Below are 12,677 nucleotides of genomic sequence, written 5' to 3' on the forward strand. Positions count from 1 at the left end.
GAAGTGCTGGCAAGTCACATGGGAGGAAGAACAGAAGCCCTTCATTCTCCATCATGGCATGGCTTAAAGACATGCATGTTAAGTTGATTGGACATTCTGCACTGATTCAGCATGAGTGTTGGGTGCTGGCTGTGTGAGTCACTCCTGACATGGACTGGTAGCTGTCCACTGTTTGTATTTAGTGCCCTGTGTCTGATGAGGGTGGTATAGACTTAGGTTCCCTGTACCCCCGAATTGGATCAAGTGGGTTTGAAAATGGTGGGTTATTACGAATGGCCTTGTTTTTAGTGCACAGATTCTTTGTGTTCCATTTCAGACCAAGTGTCTGCATTTTGTGTTACACTACTTACATGGCACATCTGGGATAGCAGTTCTCATTATTGACTTAAAAAATGAAATAATTAAACAATTATTTTAAATGAGAATAAACATTTAAAAACGTGTTAATCTTTATTCATATCTCCAATTTTGAATATATTTTTTATTTTAAAAATCGATTTTTATTTATCTGCGGTGGGCTGGCGCCCTGCCTGGGGTTTGTTTCCTGCCTTGCACCCTGTGTTGGCTGGGATTGGCTCCAGCAGACCCCCGTGACCATGTACAGTAGTTCGGATATAACGGGTTGGATAATAGATGGATGGATGGATTTTTATTTATTAATCCATTCATTTTCTGAACCTGTTTATCCAGAGTTGGGACATGGAGAACAATCCCTGTAGAGGGTGCTAGCCCACTGCACAGTTAACACACACCCACACACACATACACACCACACTAGAGTCAATCTAGCATTACTAATCCGCGTGAAGACTTGAATGATCCCTACGTGGAGTTTTGCGTGTTCTCTCTGTGTTTGTGTGGGGTTTTCACCATTTGCTCTGGTTTCCTCACAGAGACATGCAGATTAGGCTTAAATTCCCTGTACCCCTGAATTGGGTCTAGTGGGTTTGAAAATGGTGGGTTTATTTATTGGTGGCAGTGGTGCTGGAGAGGGACTATTTAAAGATGAAAAATATTAAAATACTTCTTAGTACTTTTGCCCTGTGTCCTGAGCATCTGTCTGTTGGGTTTAAAGGAGCAACAGCAACCCCTAGTGTCTTACAATACTTACGTTTACACTAACCATTACACTGTGCTCCTCTTTATTTCTATTTCAGTGTAAACGTTATAAAGCCACATAACACTTATAAAACACTGACATGGATGTGTTTCATTTTGCCCCCACCAAAAAATTAAAATAAATTAAATTAAGTAATGTACCCTTTTCTGAAAAATTACATTTTTTTAAATTATTTTTGAAAATGGAATGTGTCATATAGATTTAACAAACTTCAAACTTTAGGGGTATTATCCATTACATTTGAGCACAATAAAAAGGACACTGTATTTCAATTTGGATAAGAAGGCTTAAAGGCATTTTACAGTGAAACGCTTCAATTTGTTTCACACATATCACCTGTGAAGTGTGGAATGGATGCAATAAACTTAAAACATGAAACAGGCTGAGATTTTAGAATATAGGAAATCACACCCACCGTGTTTTTTAACTTTCTCCCCAGCCACAAAACTTTCTTTTATTAGGTACAGAAATACATGACGTCCAGAAAGTCACATTCAGCCAGAGAGAGCGAGAGAAGCCATGAACCCTGCAGGTCCTGACATGGAGAATAACAGCCAAGGTTTTTTCACTCCCGTTACTGTTGTTCAGATTGACGAAAATCCAATTCTGGTGAAAGATCACGTTTTATGGTCTCTGTGCAGTTTCCACTTCATGAATTACTGCTGCCTTGGACTGATTGCTTTATGGTATTCAATTAGAGTAAGTATTTTAAAATAATACAGAGATTTTAAAATACCTGTTTTTAATATGTATTTATCAAGAGAACTACTTTAATTAGATTGATTCTTAATAATTAAATTATTCACTCTGAGGTTGTATTAGAAAATATTGGATTTAATTTTATTATGTAGTGAATGTATCATGAAATTTATCAATTTATACATGTGAACTAATGGCAGGAAGTGTGTTGTAGTGGTTAAGGCTTCAAGTCCTGCTACTGACACTGTGTGACCCTGAGCAAGTCACTTCACCAAAAGGAAATGTAACTAATTGCATCTCTCAAATTTTGTAAGCCACCTTGGATAAAGGCATCAGCCATTACAGTATTATTAATCATAATCATTTAAAATACCAAACTCACATATTTAAAGAAGACAACAACTGAGGAATCTGATAATAATAATAACACAGAGGATAGCATGATGGCACAGAAGTTAACATCAACGCCTGACAGATCCAGCACCTTACTTGTTATCTTGTGTCCTGTCATTATCTGTGTGGAATTCTGCACATTCTCCATCATGGTTTCCTCTCAAAGACATGCATGTTAAGTTGATTGGACATTCTACACCGATCCTGCATGAGTGTTGGGTGCTGGTTGCGTGCGTCATTCCTGAGATGGACTGGCAGCTGTCCACTGTTGATATTTAGTGCCCGGTGTCCGATGAGGGTGGTATAGACTTAGGTTCCCTGTACCCCTGAATTGGGTCAAGAGGGGTAGAAAATGGTGGGGTTATTAATATTGGCCTTGTTTTTAGTGCACAGATTCTTTGTGTTCCGTTTGAGACCAAGTGTCTGCATTTTGTGTTACACTACTTCCATGGCACTTCTGGGATAGCAGTTCTCATTTTTGACTTAAGAAATTAAATAATTAAACAATTATTTTAAATGAGAATATAACACACATACACACACACACACTCACACTAGAGTCAATCTAGCATCACTAATCCACCTCTCCACATGAAGGCCTGGCTGATCTCTACGTGGAGTTTTGCGTTTTCTCTCAGTGTCTGTGTCGAGTTTTCACCAGGTGCTCTGATTTCCTCACAGGGACATGCAGATGAGGCTTCTCTCTAATTAACGCATGTTTTAAATTACTGAAGTGACAAATTGAAATCGCGCTTTTATCATTACTCTTACTAGTAGTCATCATTGGCTTTCTGTTCTATTATTATTAACAAATATTGTGATAGTAACAGTAATAGAAATGGTTATTAATGTGCTGATCTGAGAGCACAAGGAGAAGAGAAACACTGCATCAGCACCTCAGTTCTCCTGGTACTTTAACGTGAAACAGGTATGATCTTTCTAAATGTAAAAGTATAAAATGTAAGCAAGGAAAACAAAAGCTATCTATATATTAATAAAGGGCCCTGTGGCACATAAGCCGGTATGCACATTTACTCAGTATGAACTACTAAACCAGCCTCATATCTCCATTATCTGCAGATTATAATAATTAACTATTTCATTGACACTGTAATTTACTTGGGTGACCAGACGTGGCAGAGACAAACGTGATTTCACATAAAGCGTCCGGATAAATACCCGAAAAATATCAAAATGTCCACCAGGTTTTAAAGGCTACCCATCTAATAAAGTTTTTCATGATGAAACAGTAGTCAGATTACATTTACAATAATGTGTACTACACCTCGAGGGGGGAAACCCTCATAATTTGGAACTTGTGTTCAATCTGAGCAGTATGTCATTCATTCTTTCTTATTTGTTTCTATTTCTCATTTATTAGGTGCGATTGCATTTTGTGCACAAAGCACCTATTGCGATAGCCTATGTCTTTCCGTCTGTCTGTCCACATGAAATAACTCGTCCTCCCATGGACCTATTTTGTTTAAATGTGTCATGCATATTCTTTAACGAAATGTATCAAGACAGTTCCATTTTCATTGAGATCGCGCTGTACTCGTTTTAACATTTCAAAATTTCCATTTGAAAAGAATTGAAAATTTCCAATTTGCAAACTCATCAATCTTAAAGTGATGAAACATTCTGTGCGAGTTCAGCTACAATTTAGTTTACTCTATCAATTTTTCCTTGACGGCAGCCACATCAACTTGTATATTTTATATATTTTGCTGTTTTTACCCCTGAAAGCTACTACTGACAAGTTAATGACACACCAGCAGGTAGGAAGTTGCTATCACTTGCTGATTGAGTGTGCGTGCAAGAAACTAATTAAATTTGTGTCTTGATGCATGCTCAATAATCCAGATAAGGAAATTCTAGAAAGCTGATTCAGTTCATCTGGACAAAGTTTTTTTTTCCAAATTAGATACGTTATATCACTCATCCAGGTAACTTCCTCAGTCTCAGTTGATTGCAGGTTTCTCCAACCTTATAAACAGTACCTTTGCATAATGACCGAAACTAGCACTGTTGACTAATAATGGGCCGTGTGATCAATAATGTGCAAATTATCCATTGATCAATGGCCATGAGTACCATTCACAGAGAGATGGTGAACGATGTACCCTTAGGCCCCCTCCTCGGTTCAGAGATGGTCGTTCTTTGTTCACGTAAATGGCCTCCTTGACTCCTCGCTCAAACCAGTGTTCCTCCGTGTCCAGGATGTGCACATCTTCATCACTGAAAGAGTGACCACTGTCCTGTAGGTGTAAATAGACTTTGGAGTCCTGGCCTGACGAGGTAGCTCTTCTGTGTTGTGCCATCCGCTTCGCCAGTGGTTGTTTGGTTTCCCTGATGTATAATTCACGGCAATCCTCTTGGCACTTAACTGCGTAAACTATATTACTCTGTCTGTGCCGGGGCACCCGGTCCTTGGAGTGAACCAATTTTTGGCGTATTTTGGGGTTTGAAAGCCACCGAGACCTGGTGTTCTAAAAAAATGTGTCTCTGCTATTCCGATACTCCTGACACATAAGGGATCACCAAAGTTTTTCACTTAGGCAGTGGTTGTCCTTCCTCTCTCCCGGATTGATTAGAGCATTCTTTAGGTGTCTTCCCTGCTTTGACAAAAGTCCAGCTGGGATGACCACATTTACTCAGGTCCTTTTTGATATGATGTTCTTCTGCTTCCCTGGCCGCTGTGTCTGTGGGTATGGTGTTTGCTGGTGAAAAAGCCTTTGCCCCCCCAAACCCTGAAATGGATGGAGAAGGTTCTAGAACTGACCTGCTAAAAACAGCTCTCAGTAAACGTTTTGCCCAGTCCTCTTCAGCTTAATTGCAGAGTCTTACTACCAACAGTTTTTCACCTGTTATGTGTATTTGATTCTGTTTTACTATTTTCTGCTATCATGGGTTAAGATGATTTTAAAAAGAGTTTACCAAGTTAAGAGAAGTTAGATAGAAGGCCACACTATCAAAACATTGACTGTAAAGATAAAGCCTTTAGGCAGACTGACACAAGGAAAGTAGTATATAGAGTGGAGACAGGCTTTAAAAAGAGGGATAGAAAACCTGAGGAATTAATTAGAGGATAGCATGGAAGAGGAGATGATTGTGAAAATCCACATCTCTTAAAACACTGACCTCAGCAGGAGTCTGAAAATAAAATTGGAAAGAAGAAATAAAGAACTGGACCTGCAGTTACTGGAATGTTTGAGCCATGTACCATCACGTTAGATAGATAGATAGACAGACAGACAGACAGACAGACAGACAGACAGACAGACAGACAGACAGACAGACAGACAGACAGACAGACAGACAGATAGATAGATAGATAGATAGATAGATAGATAGATAGATAGATAGATAGATAGATAGATAGATAGATAGATAGATAGATAGATAGATAGATCAGCCAAAAAACTGGTAAATGAATGGAAGTCACATATGGATTTCTGAATCAAACCATATGATTTTTAACTTTCCATCAAATTACTTGATATTTTGTGAAACTCCATCATAATTATTGAAAACAATCTAGATTCGCTGACATCAAATTATAATGTGACCTTGAAAGTAGCATTGGATATATTATCTTCACTTAAAACAAAAGAACAGAGAAACTCATCCCAGTTTAATGAGAGCACACACACTCTTAAATTAAAATTTCAAAAACCTGAGCATAGAATGAGAGCAGCTACTGCATGGACAGAATAATAGATAGATAGATAGATAGATAGATAGATAGATAGATAGATAGATAGATAGATAGATAGATAGATAGATAGATAGATAGATAGATAGATAGATAGATAGATAGATAGATACTTTATTAATCCCAATGGGAAATTCACATTCTTCAGCAGCAGCATACTGATACAATAAATAATATTAAATTAAAGAATGATAATAATACAGGTGAAAAAAACAGACAATAACTATGTATAATGTTAAATATTAACGTTTACCCCCCCTGGTGGAATTAAAGAGTCGCATAGTTTGGGGGAGGAACGATCTCCTCAATCTGTCTGTGGAGCAAATAATAATAATGTAACAGAGGCTAATCTAACAGATAGATAGAACTTTATTTGACCCCAGAGCAAACTTTGGCTCCACTACAGCTACTCATCATCACCTTCATTTATGTCTGATTTAGCCTTTGATGTGAAGGCAGAAGTGACAGCTAGCGTTCACCACTAAAGTATTGCAAAGTTGGCGCAGGATGGTAAACCACTTACTGTACTTCTTGTAAAGCAGGTCTGCTTACAGTTAAAAACAGCCATTGTCTCAAATGCACTTGTTTTTCTCCTCTGTACGATATATAAAATTGTTCATCATTACACCTATTAAAGGTTCCATTCTGGTTTATTATATTATGATATGGTATATTATATTTATGATATGTTTATTCTATTATAATGTTTCATGATATAAAAGAAAAAAAGAAAAATGGTACAACAATTCCATACACATACAGTATTATAGACCGCAGCAGGCAGGAGACAAATCAAAAACAAGATAACAGAGGAAAGGTTGTGCATCAGATCATCAGATATCACCCAACTCCAGGAAACTACTTTTCTTTAACATGCACAACTCTGTCTGCTAACCAAAACCATTATTTCATATTGGGTGCCCATAGAAATGAAGAATATGGAATATCATCTTGTAATATAATTTTGCAGAACTGTGTTATGATGTAGGAGACAACCATCATTTCATTTTAGATAGATAGATAAAGGAGGACCTTAGCATGCTGTATACAGTATATGAGGTGGCATAGTAGATAGGTAGGAAGGAACACTACTTAAGGAGAACTTTCAGGGAAGGGAACACCAGAAAGTCTGCATGGAATTCCAGGATGTGTTTTAATTGTAATATTTAATCTCTCCTTAATCCAGTCTGTCATACCAAAAAGCTTTAAAAGATCCACCTTTGTCCTTGTACCAAGAAAAGTAAATCCAACCTGTCTAAATGACTACCGTCTCATCACACTAAGCACCTACAGTATTGAAGTGTTACAAGTGGCTTATCAAAAAGTACATATGCTCTTCTCTGCCAAAGGAACTTTAGCCTTTACAGTTTGCATTTTACTCCAGACCACGATGCCCTCACCTTGATCCTACATACAGTAATGGCCAACCTGGACATTAAAACTTTCTATTATTATATGACATGCCTTATGGAAACAGTAGTATTTCAGCAGTGACATTAAGTTTTTTGGATTAACAGAAAATATGTAATATGCACCATAACAAAATTAGACAGGTGCATAAATTTGGGCACCCCAACAGAGATATGACATCAATACTTAGTTGAGCCTCCTTTTGTAAATCTAACAGCCTCTAGACGCTGTCCTCCTATAGCCTTTGATGAGTGTCTGGATTCTGGTTGAAGGTATTGTTGACCATTCTTCTATACAAAATCTCTCCAGTTCAGTTAAATTTGATGGCTGCCGAGCATAGACAGTCTGCTTCAAATCATCTCATAGATTTTCAGTGATATTCAAGTCAGGGGACTGTGACAGCCATTCCAGAACATTGTACTTCTCCCTCTGCATGAATTCCTTTGTAGATTTCCAACTGTGTTTCGGGTCATTGTCTTGTTGGAATATCCAACCCCTGCGTAACTTCAACTTTGTGACTGATGCTTGAACATTATCCTGAAGAATTTGTTGATATTGGGTTGAATTCATCAGACCCTCGACTTTATCAACGGCCCCAGTCCCTGAACTAGCCACACAGCCTCACAGCATGATGGAACCTCCACCAAATTTGACAGTAGCTAGCAGATGTTTTTCTAGGAATGCAGTGTTCTTCTTCCACCATGCAAAGTGCTTTTTGTTCTGACCAAATAACTCATTTTTTGTCTCATCCGTCCAAAGCACTTTGTATCAAAATTAATCTGGCTTGTCTAAATGAGTATTTGCATACAACAAGCGACTCTGTTTGTGGCGTGAGTGCAGAAAGGGCTTCTTTCTCATCACCCTGCCATACAGATGTTCTTTGTGCAAATTGAACTGAATTGTAGAACGATGTACAGATACACCAACTGCAGCAAGATGTTCTTGCAGGTCTTTGGAGGTGATCTGTGGGTTGTCTGTCACCATTCTCACAATCCTGCACATATGCCACTCCTGTATTTTTCTTGGCCTGCCAGACCTGCTGGGTTTAACAGCAACTGTGCCTGTGGCCTTCCATTTCCTGATTCCATTCCTTACAGTTGAAACTGACAGTTTAAACCTCTGAGATAGCTTTTTGTAGCCTTCCCCTAAACCATGAGACTCAACAGTCTTTGTTTTCAGATCTTTTGTGAGTTGCTCTGAGGATCCCATGCTGTCTCTCTTCAGAGGAGAGTCAAAGGGAAGCACAACTTGCAATTGACCACCTTAAATACCTTTATATCTCATGATTGGACACACCTGTCTATGAAGTTCAAGGCTTAATGAGCTCATCCAACCAATTTGGTGTTGTAAGTAATCAGCATTGAGCAGTGACAGGCATTCAAATTAGCAAAATGACAAGGGGACCCACATTTTTTCACAGCTAGTTTTTCACATTTGATTTAATTTCATACAACTAAATACTGCTTCACTGAAAATCTTTGTTCGGAAAACACCGCAGTACTCAGATGTTCCTTGGAAATGAAAGACATACCACTGTTATCTTTTTTGTTGAAAGTAGAGTTGCAGGCTGAGAGGGGTTCTCAAACTTTTTTATATGACTGTATATCCTCAAATAAATCAGTCATAATTACATTCTGAGCTGCTGTGTAGAATTCTCTGTGTCCTTAACCAATGTCCTTACTGACACTCCGGAGTGAGCGCTACAAGTCCTGAATTCATCACAGGTACCGTCCTCCTTTGCTTGCAGGTTTGTTTCGAATGACAATTTACTAAAGGGATAAGAACACACTGACTGCACAGCACAGATGCCAAAAGACTTAAGATATTGATAGTGCACACTCCTGAAGTACACCATAATAACACAATGAAAAAAGGTGTGGAGGAAGCTTATACAACTTAACTTAGTGTTGTTAAAATTTCAAACTGAAACAGAACCTTCTCAAAGGAAATCTGATGCAATAGCAATGTATGTAATTCCTGACCTGCTCTTCAACTTCCAGTATCTTCTTTTATGGTAACACCAAAGATGCCATATAGTGGTAAGGGTTTAAAGAAGATGAGGTGTTTCACATTCTTTGGAGGGAGCAGACATACTTGTTAGACTTCTGAGATTGCTCTGTTTTATCTTCTCTGTTCTACTGAATTCCTTCCTCATAGGCCTCAGTTAATATTGAAAAGTTTGGTATATTTTATACTCTTCTTTAAAATCTGTATTAAATATTTGAATCAATGCAGCAGCGAGTTGAATATGTAACAAGGGTTGAATGAGAGGGACAGAGCTAGCAAGAAGGTTTTAAATGATCTTCAGTGGACAGAAAAGAGGAGTCTGATTTGCTGCAAATTCATTTCACTGCACATGCAGTGGATACAGAAAGTATTCAGACCCTTTCACTTTTTGCACATTTTACTATGCTTCAGATTTAATTTTAAATGGATACATTTGCCACACTTAAAAGTCCATAATAACAAAGTGAAAGCAAGTTATCTGTCACACACACACATCAGAGGGTCATCTTCTAGGTTCTTCACAGATATGTAATAAATTCCACTGCTAATGTGTCATCTCCCTTTACCTCCACTGGACAGAGGAACCGCCCAGTGAGGACAACTGACTCCACCCATTCTGGTTTAGCCCTTCCCGGAAGGAGGTGTCACTTCTTGCCAAGAGAGGTGGAGAGACGGAGTTCCTTCGAGCTGTAACAAGAAGCCTTGATTGGCAGCAGTTTTCTTTTAGAACACCAGATGGTGACATTTCTGTTTCTATTCATGCCATAGAGCACAGTTTTCTTTTATTTTAGAAGTAAATTATTAGAAATATACCAACTGAAATATGTCATTCACAGAAGTATTCACTATAGGTGTCGAACTCCGGGCCTGGAAGGCCACAGTGGCTATAAGTTTTCATTCTAACCCTTTTCCTATCAGTGACGAGGTTTTAAAGCTAATTAACTTCTTTTCCCTTCATTTTAATAGCCCTGTGTTTAAGAATTCAGTCCTCTGAATTGATTCTTTTGGGCTTCAAACTCCAACCAATCTCTTAATGAGAAGCCAATTCCTGCTGTTAATTAAACCTGTTATTTAATTCCATGGCTTGTTGCTGCTCTCATTCTGCCACAGCAGACATTCCCAAAACTGTTGATTTTCTGTTTTTTCTAAGACCACCATCAAAATGTTTTGTTCAACTGACAGTTCAGCTTTACTGAGACCTTCACCTTACTTTATTTTCAGATACTGTGGTTAGCTGGTCATTTGGTGGTTTGTTTTGTGTCTCATTATTGTTTGGCTGCTAATTAACGAAAAAGAAACAACTAAGGGGCCTGAGTCAAGTTAATTAAAACTAAGGCAAAAGAAGCTAATGATCAGCAAAAACGGGTCTTTAATTAAGAAGATGAGTAGAATGAAAACCCGTAGCCACCAGGGCCCTCCAGGACCGGAGTTTGACACCCCAGATTCAGACTTTTAATTCAGTACCTTGTACAATTCTCTTTGGCAGCAATTACACCTTTGATTCTTCGTGGTGAATTTTCTGCAGATTTTGCATACCTGAATTTGAACAGTTTATCCCATTCTTCCCAGCAGATTCTCTGAAGCTCCATTAAATTAGATTTTAAAATGTCTGTAAACTGCCATCTTCAGGTCTCTCCACTGGTGGTGTATGGAGTTTAAGACTGGGCCTTGACTGGGCCACTCAGGGACAGTTAATGACTTATCCCAAAGCCACTCCAGCATTGACTTGCCTGAATGCTTCGGTGAACCGACCTGAGGTGTCATGCACTTTGGAGGTTTTCTTCAAGGACCTCTCAGAAGTTGGCTGAATTCATCCTTCCCTTAATTGTCACCAATCTCATTATCCCTGCCATGGAGAAGTGCTCCCATAGCATAGTGCCTCGACCACTATGCCTCATTACAGGGATGGTATTAAGTAGGTGATGAACAGTGCCATGTCTTCACTACTCTTGAACTTCAACTAAACAGTTCAATTTCTGTTTTCTAAGATCAGAGGATGTTTTCCTCGTGTGCTTAGAACCCTTTAAATGCTGTTTGGCAAACACTGCACAGGATATCATATGTGCCTGATTGATAGAGTGCTGCTGAGATGGTTGTCCTTCCTACACATTTTCCATTCTCACCAGAGGACCTCTGAAGCTCTGTCACAGTGAGAACTGGGGTCTTGGTCACCTCTCAGACAAAAAGCCATTCATGCCTGGCTACTCTATTTGGCTTGATGGCCTACTCCAGAAAATGTTCCTGCAGTTCCAAACTTGACCTGGAGAAAGGAGTTGTGGTATTGTATGAGGAAGTCAGGAGTGGCAGAGATGTATGTAAGAGTTGTACAGGATATGTACGAGGGAAGTGTGACAGTGGTGAGGTCTGCGGTAGGAGTGATTGCTGCATTCAAGTTGGAGGTGGGATTACATCAGGAATCGGCTCTGAGCCCTTTCTTATTTGTAATGGTGATGGACAGTTTGACAGACGAGATTAGACAGGAGTCCCCGTGGACTATGATGTTTGCTGATGACATTGTGATCTGTAGCGATAGTAGGGAGTAGGTTGAGGAGACCCTGGTGAAGATATGCTCTAGAGAGGAGAGGAATGAAGGTCAGTAGGAACAAGACAGAATACATGTGTGTAAATGAGAGGGAGGTCAGTGGAATGGTGAGGATGCAGGAAGTAGAGTTGGTGAAGGTGGATGAGTTTAAATATTTGGGATCGACAGTACAGAGTAATGGGAATTTTGGAAGAGAGGTGAAAAAGAGAGTGCAGGCAGGATGGAATGGGTGGAGAAGAGTGTCAGGAGTGATTTGTGAAAGACGGATATCAGCAAGAGTGAAAGGAAAGGTCTACAGGATGGTAGTGAGACCAGCTATGTTATATGGGTTGGAGATGGTGGCACTGACCAGAGAGCAGGAGACACAGCAGGAGGTGGCAGAGTTAAAGATGCTAAGAAATGCATTGGGTGTGACAAGGATGGATAGGATTAGAAATGAGGACATTAGAGGGTCAGCTCAAGTTGGACGGTTGGGACACAAAGTCAGAGAGGCGAGACTACGTTGCTTTGGAGATGTGCAGAGAAGAGATGCTGAGTATATTGGGAGAAGGATGTTAAGGATGGAGCTGCCAGGGAAGAGGAAAAGAGGAAGGTCTAAGAGAAGGTTTTTGGATGTGGTGAGAGAGGACATGCAGGTGCTGGGTGTAACAGAACAAGCTGCAGAGGACAGAAAGATATGGAAGAAGATGATCCGCTGTGGCAACCCCTAATGGGAGCAGCCCGAAAAAAGAAGAAGATGCTTGTGAACTGTGGACCTTATTTATAAACAGTGGTGTGTGCCTCTATAAATG

General features: G+C 39.3%; 1 long non-coding RNA gene across 1 annotated transcript in view; it reads left to right on the forward strand.

The window, feature by feature from the left end:
- The first annotated feature begins 1,563 nt into the window (after positions 1–1,563).
- LOC114645701 (uncharacterized) overlaps positions 1,564–12,677 on the forward strand; it is a 39,812-nt gene continuing 28,698 nt past the window's right edge. The window contains exon 1 of the long non-coding RNA XR_007934239.1: positions 1,564–1,819. This is a non-coding gene — a long non-coding RNA (uncharacterized LOC114645701). The remainder of the gene's footprint in view (positions 1,820–12,677) is intronic.

This window comes from Erpetoichthys calabaricus, chromosome 2, assembly GCF_900747795.2.
Source record: "Erpetoichthys calabaricus chromosome 2, fErpCal1.3, whole genome shotgun sequence".
In the NCBI taxonomy this organism is placed as follows: Eukaryota; Metazoa; Chordata; class Cladistia; order Polypteriformes; family Polypteridae; genus Erpetoichthys; species Erpetoichthys calabaricus.